Source organism: Salvelinus alpinus, chromosome 9 (assembly GCF_045679555.1).
Source record: "Salvelinus alpinus chromosome 9, SLU_Salpinus.1, whole genome shotgun sequence".
NCBI lineage: Eukaryota > Metazoa > Chordata > Actinopteri > Salmoniformes > Salmonidae > Salvelinus > Salvelinus alpinus.
Window position 1 is genome coordinate 83695292 of NC_092094.1, and position 6221 is coordinate 83701512.

A 6221-nucleotide genomic window follows, 5' to 3' on the forward strand; every position below is an offset into this window, starting at 1 on the left:
AGGGTAGCTTGGGCAGGGGTTTCTGCTCTTAAAGGGACAGACTCCCTCGCCTTCAGAGGTTTGGTACGGAAAATGTATGCACTCACTACTATAAGTCGCTCTGGATAAGTGTCTAAATGACAAAATTGTAAATGTAAATATATGGCTCCACCTTTACAGTCAACAGGTGAGATTGTGACCACCTATATGGCATTAATAATAATAAGTAAATAATAATAAGCGAAAGAAAGAACTTTCGCAAGAGGATAGAGCAGTGTACATTTGGTGCCTATCTTTTGTGTCCCTTGTAGGTCAATAGCCTGCTGCTCATAATTAGTGCTGTGTTCGCATTCATATTTGACCTGAGGTCTCTGTAGGTAATTAGAGGTGCAGTCTTCTGTGGTGAAGAGTAGAGACACACATATCTCAGACCAAATCATCTGGCTTAACTGAGGACAGACAATACTGCAGTACAGCATGTATTGTGTCTCTTATTAAAGGTCCTACAGATGTCGGATCTTAATTTGACTCCTTTCATCGCAGGAGGACTGAATATTTAGAATCGCCTACAGGGAGCAGCTGGAAGCGGTGTTTGTAGGCTATACAATGACTTAAAGCTGCAATATGTCACTTTTTGGGCGACCCCCGAAATTCACATAGAAATATGAGTTATAGATCGATAATTCTCATTGAAAGCAAGTCTAAGAGGCGGTAGATCTTTTCTATGTGCGCCATTTCTGTACTTCCCGTTCTTAAGTTTAGTTTGAGTCTTACTTTCGGTTTTGTACACCAGCTTCAAACAGCTGAAAATACAATATTTTTGGTTGTGGAAAAGATATTTCACCGTGGTTTAGATAGCAAGTATAGTGTAGATAATCATTGTGCTTGTTTTTCACATAAACTGAAATTAGGCGAACTATTCGAATTTTAGCAACCAGGAAATGGCGGAGTGGTTTCTGCATAGTGTACCTTTAAGAATGCTGGTCCATTGGGTGTCAGTTCGAGTAGCCAATAGAGTACCACAGTATGAGTCATAATACCCATAAAACCTAGCGGTCAAACAAGGAAATGGTTCCAATCGTTTTTCCATCATTCATTTCCCATAGTGTTTTTTATTTTATTTTTTAGAAACACTTAAAATAAGGGCTGTATTTTGTGTAGGCTTACCCTGGTGTGACGTTTGGATAACTGTAAATCTCTCTAAGACAAGGTGACTTTTATCAATATATTTGCCTGTATTTCCAGCCCAAAAATGAAATGCTAATTAGCTGCTAATGTGGCTATCATAAAGAACTACAAATGCGATGATCTGGACAAGACTGCCAAATCAAGGCAAAGGTAAGAATCTCTGGATTAATGTTAGCTAAATGTAGTCATGAATGAATTGGCAAAATGTCTTTAATGAACAATTCTGTGACCTGTCTTGGGAAAGTTTTAAATTGACACAGTACCTGTTAGCAAAGGTGTCAGCTACAGATGACGTGCAGGGATTTGTAGCCTTTGATGCTAATTAGCATTTTCGAATCCGAGACTAAATATAGACGTGTATATTGATAAGTCACCTTGTCTTAGAGAGATTGTGGTTATATTAACATCACGCCAGGGTAAGCCTACATGAAACACAGACCTTATTTTAAGTGTTTCTAAAATCCCCTATGGGAAAAAATGGTGGGAAAACCATTGAAACCAGTTCTGTTTGACCGCTAGGTTTTATGGGTATTATGACACCTCCACTTTGGGGCTCTATGTAGGCTACGTGCAGGCTACGGTGCAGCTCATGTGAATTCTTATAAATTGTAGGTACATTTACATATTTCTAGGGGGTAGATGTATTTGTCGTTAGGATTTTTTTAAATCAATTGTTTTATTATATTTTCAAGGCAACAAATAGGCTGAATAAATTAGCAGCTACCTCTGTGCTTGTGTAGTCCAGTGGTTATAGCTGCTGACCCCATCACACATGCCAGAGTTGTCATGTGTTTGAATCCATTCCACTGCCCTTTGAATTTTTGGAGGAACTCGTACTTTGTAGTTACTCTCTGTGGGCTGTATTTGTACTCTTACTCAAGTAATTTCTGAAGGTAGGAACTTACTTTCTTTTTTACATTTCACCAAATCCCTTAGTTACATAGATATTAGATACATACAGTACCAGTCAAAAGTTTGGACACCTACTCATTCAAGGGATTTTATTTATTTTTGCTATTTTCTACATTGTAGAATAATAGTGAAGACATAAAAACTCTAAAATAACACCTATGGAATCATGTAGTAACCAAAAGTATACTATGCGTTTTAAAATATATTTTTTGAATCTTCAAAGTAGCCATCCTTTGCCTTGATGACAGCTTTGCATACTCTTAGCATTTTCTCAACCAGCTTCATGAGGTAGTCACCTGGAATGCAATTCAATTAACAGGTGTGCCTTGTTAATTTGTGGAATTTATTTCCTACTTAATGCGTTTGAGCTTATCAGTTATGTTGTGACAAGGTAGCGGTGGTATACAGAACGTAGCCCTATTTGGTAAAACACCAAATCCATATTATGGCAAGAACAGCTCAAATAAGCAAAGAGAAACAACAGTCCATCAATACTTTAAGACATGAAGGTCAGTCAATGTGGAACGTTTCGAGACCTTTGGAAGTTTCTTAAAGTGCAGTCGCAAAAACCATCAAGCGCTGGCTCTCATGAGGACCGCCACATGAAAGGAGGACCCAGAGTTAACTCTGCTGCAGAGGATAAGTTCACTAGAGTTAGCTGTGCCTCAGATTGCAGCCCAAATAAATGCTTCAGAGTTCAAGTAACAGACACATCTCAACATCAACTGTTCAGAGGAGACTGAGTGAATTTTATTTAACTAGGTAAATCAGTAAAGAACAAATTCTTATTTACAATGACTGCCTACTCTGGCCAAACTCGGACAACGCTGGGCCAATTGTGCGCAGCCCTATGGGACTCCCAATCACAGCTAAACGTGAATCAGGCCTTCATGGTCAAATTGCTGCAAAGAAACCACTACTAAAAGACACCAATAAGAAGAGACTTCCGGGTGGCGCAGTGGTCTACGGCACTGCATCGCAGTGCTAGCTGTGCCACCAGAGACTCTGGGTTCGCGCCCAGGCTCTGTCGCAGCCGGCCGTGACCGGGAGGGCCGTGGGGCGACGCACAATTGGCCTAGCGTCATCCGGGTTAGGGAGGGTTTGGCTGGTAGGGATATCCTTGTCTCATCGCGCACTAGCGACTCCTGTGGCGGGCTGGGCGCAGTGCACGCTAACCAGGTCGCCAGGTGCACGGTGTTTCCTCCGACACTGGTGCGGCTGGCTTCCGGGTTGGATGCGCGCTGTGTTAAGAAGCAGTGCGGCTTGGTTGGGTTGTGTTTCGGAGGACGTATGGCTTTCGACCTTCGTCTCTCCCGAGCCCGTACGGGAGTTGTAGCGATGAGACAAGATAGTAACTACTAACAATTGGATACCACAAAGGGGGTAAAAAAAAAGACTTGCTTTGGCCAAGAAACACGAGCAATGGATATTAGACCGGTGGAAATCTGTCCTTTGGTCTGATGAGTCCAAATTTGAGATTTTTGGTTCCAACTGCCGTGTCTTTGTGAGACGCAGAGTAGATGAACGGATGATGTGTGGTTCCCACATGTGTGGTTCCCAACGTGAAGCGTGGGGGTGCTTTGCTGGTTACACTCAGTGATTTATTTAGAAATCCAGACTATAATTTGTTTTAACAGGACAATGACCCAACACCTCCAGGCTGTGTATGGGCTATTTGACCAAGAAGTAGTGATGGAGTGCTGCATCAGAGAGAATGCCAACAGTGTGCAAAGCTGTCATCAAGGCAAAGGTTAACTACTTTAAAAAAATATATATATATATATTTTAGATTCTTCAAAAAAAAAATTGGTTACTACATGATTCCATATGTGTTTTATAGTTTAAGTCTTCATTATTGTTCTACAAAGTAGAAAATAGTAAAAATAAAGAGAAACCCTTGAATGAGATGGCGTGTCCAAACTTTTGACTGGTACTGCAGATATCAGTGGCGGTCGGTGCCGTTTAAGATGGGACTTTTTTTTTTTGTTCATGAGCATGGCCTTATTTATATTACAGCATATTGGATGACTGTCATTCATATTCCATTCACCCAGTATAATGTAACAGTGATAGGTTTAGGCTACTACAGGATACTCAAATGTTCCTTATCCCCATCATGAGGATGCTACAACCTAATTGCTACAATCCTGAGGCGACAGACAGTGACACATGGACAGATAGTGACACATTCAATACCGCCTTGCACACTCTTGCCAGCATCTAGCTGATCTAGAGTATAATCATTAGTCCAACAGTTGCAAACGAGAGTTTCTATTGGACAAATTCAGGTACAGTTGAAGTGGGAAGTTTACATGCACCATAGCCAAATACATTTAAACTTAGTTTCACAATTCCTGACATTTAATCCTAGTGAAAATTCCCTGTTTTAGGTCAGTTAGGATCACCACTTTATTTTAAGAATGTGAAATGTCAGAATAATAGTGATTTATTTCATATTTTGTTTCTTTCATCACATTCCCAGTGGGTCAGAAGTTTACATACACAGTTTTTGGTAGCATTGCCTTAAAATTGTTTAACTTGGGTCAAAAGTTTTGGGTAGCCTTTCACAAGCTTCCCACAATACGTTGGGTGAATTTTGGCCTATTCCTCCTTTATAGAGCTGGTGTAACTGAGTCAGTTTTGTAGGCACCTTGCTCTCACACGCTTTTTCAGTTCTGCCCACAAATGTTCTATTGGATTGAGGTCAGGGTTTGTGATGGCCACTCCAATACCTTGACTTTGTTGTCCTTAAGCCATTTTGCCACAACTTTGGAAGTATGCTTGGGGTCATTGTCCCTTTGGAAGACCCATTTGCAACCAAGCTTTAACTTCCTGACTGATGTCTTGAGATGTTGCTTCAATATATCCACATAATTTTCCTACCTCATGATGCCATCTATTTTGTGAAGTGTACCAGTCCCTCCTGCAGCAAAGCACCCCCACAACATGATGCTGCCACCCCGTGCTTCACGGTTGGGATGGTGTTCTTCGGCTTGCAAGCATTCCCCTTTTTCCTCCAAACATAACAATGGTCGATACGGCCAAACAGTTCTATTTTTGTTTCATCAGACCTGAGGACATTTCTCCAAAAATTCTTTGTCCCCATGTGCAGTTGCAAACGGTAGTCTGGCTTTTTTTATGGCAGTTTTTGAGCAGTGGCTTCTTCCTTGCTGAGCGGCCTTTCAGGTTGTTGATATTGGACTCGTTTTACTGTGGATATAGATACTGTTGTACCTGTTTCCTCCAGCATCTTCACAAGGTCCTTTGCTGTTGTTCTGGGATTGATTTGCACATTTTGCACCACAGTACGTTCATCTCTAGGAGACAGAACGCGTCTCCTTCCTGAGCGGTATGACGGCTGCGTGGTCCCATGGTGTCTATACTTTCATACTATTGTTTGTACAGATGAACGTGGTACCTTCAGGCATTTGGAAATTGCTCCCAAGGATGAACCAGACTTGTGGAGGTCTACAGGTTTTTTTTTCTGAGGTCTTGGCTGATTTATTTTGATTTTCCCCATGATGTCAAGCAAAGAGGCACTGCGTTTGAAGGTAGGCCTTGAAGTACATCCACAGGTACACCTCCAATTGACTCAAATTCTGTCAATTAGCCTATCAGAAGCTTCTAAAGCCATGACATCATCTTCTGGAATTTTCCAAGCTGTTTAAAGGCACAGTCAACTTTGTATGTCAACTTCTGACCCACTGGAATTGATAGTGAAATAAATCTGTCTGTAAACAATTGTTGGAAAAATTACTTGTCATCCACAAAGTAGTTGTCCTAACCGACTTGCAAAAACTATAGTTTGTTAACAAGAAATTTGTGGAGTGGTTGAAAAACTAGTTTTAATGACTCCAACCTAAGTGTATGTAAACTTCCGACTTCAACTGTATGTTTATCTCCGTTTTTCGTTCCTTTTGCTTCAGTTTTAAAAACGTTAACAGAATCGGCGGAATGAATACACCCCCGATCATGCGTAAACAGTTCACTTTCATATCAGCCACATTGTATTCATTCTTGCATCTTTGCGCCCTCCTCTCACCTTTTGTTCATAACTGTTCAACTATTGTCTTTCGCTCTTTGCTGCGTCAACTACACCACGTTATGCACTGCAGTGCTAACAGCTGTAGCTTATGCTTTCA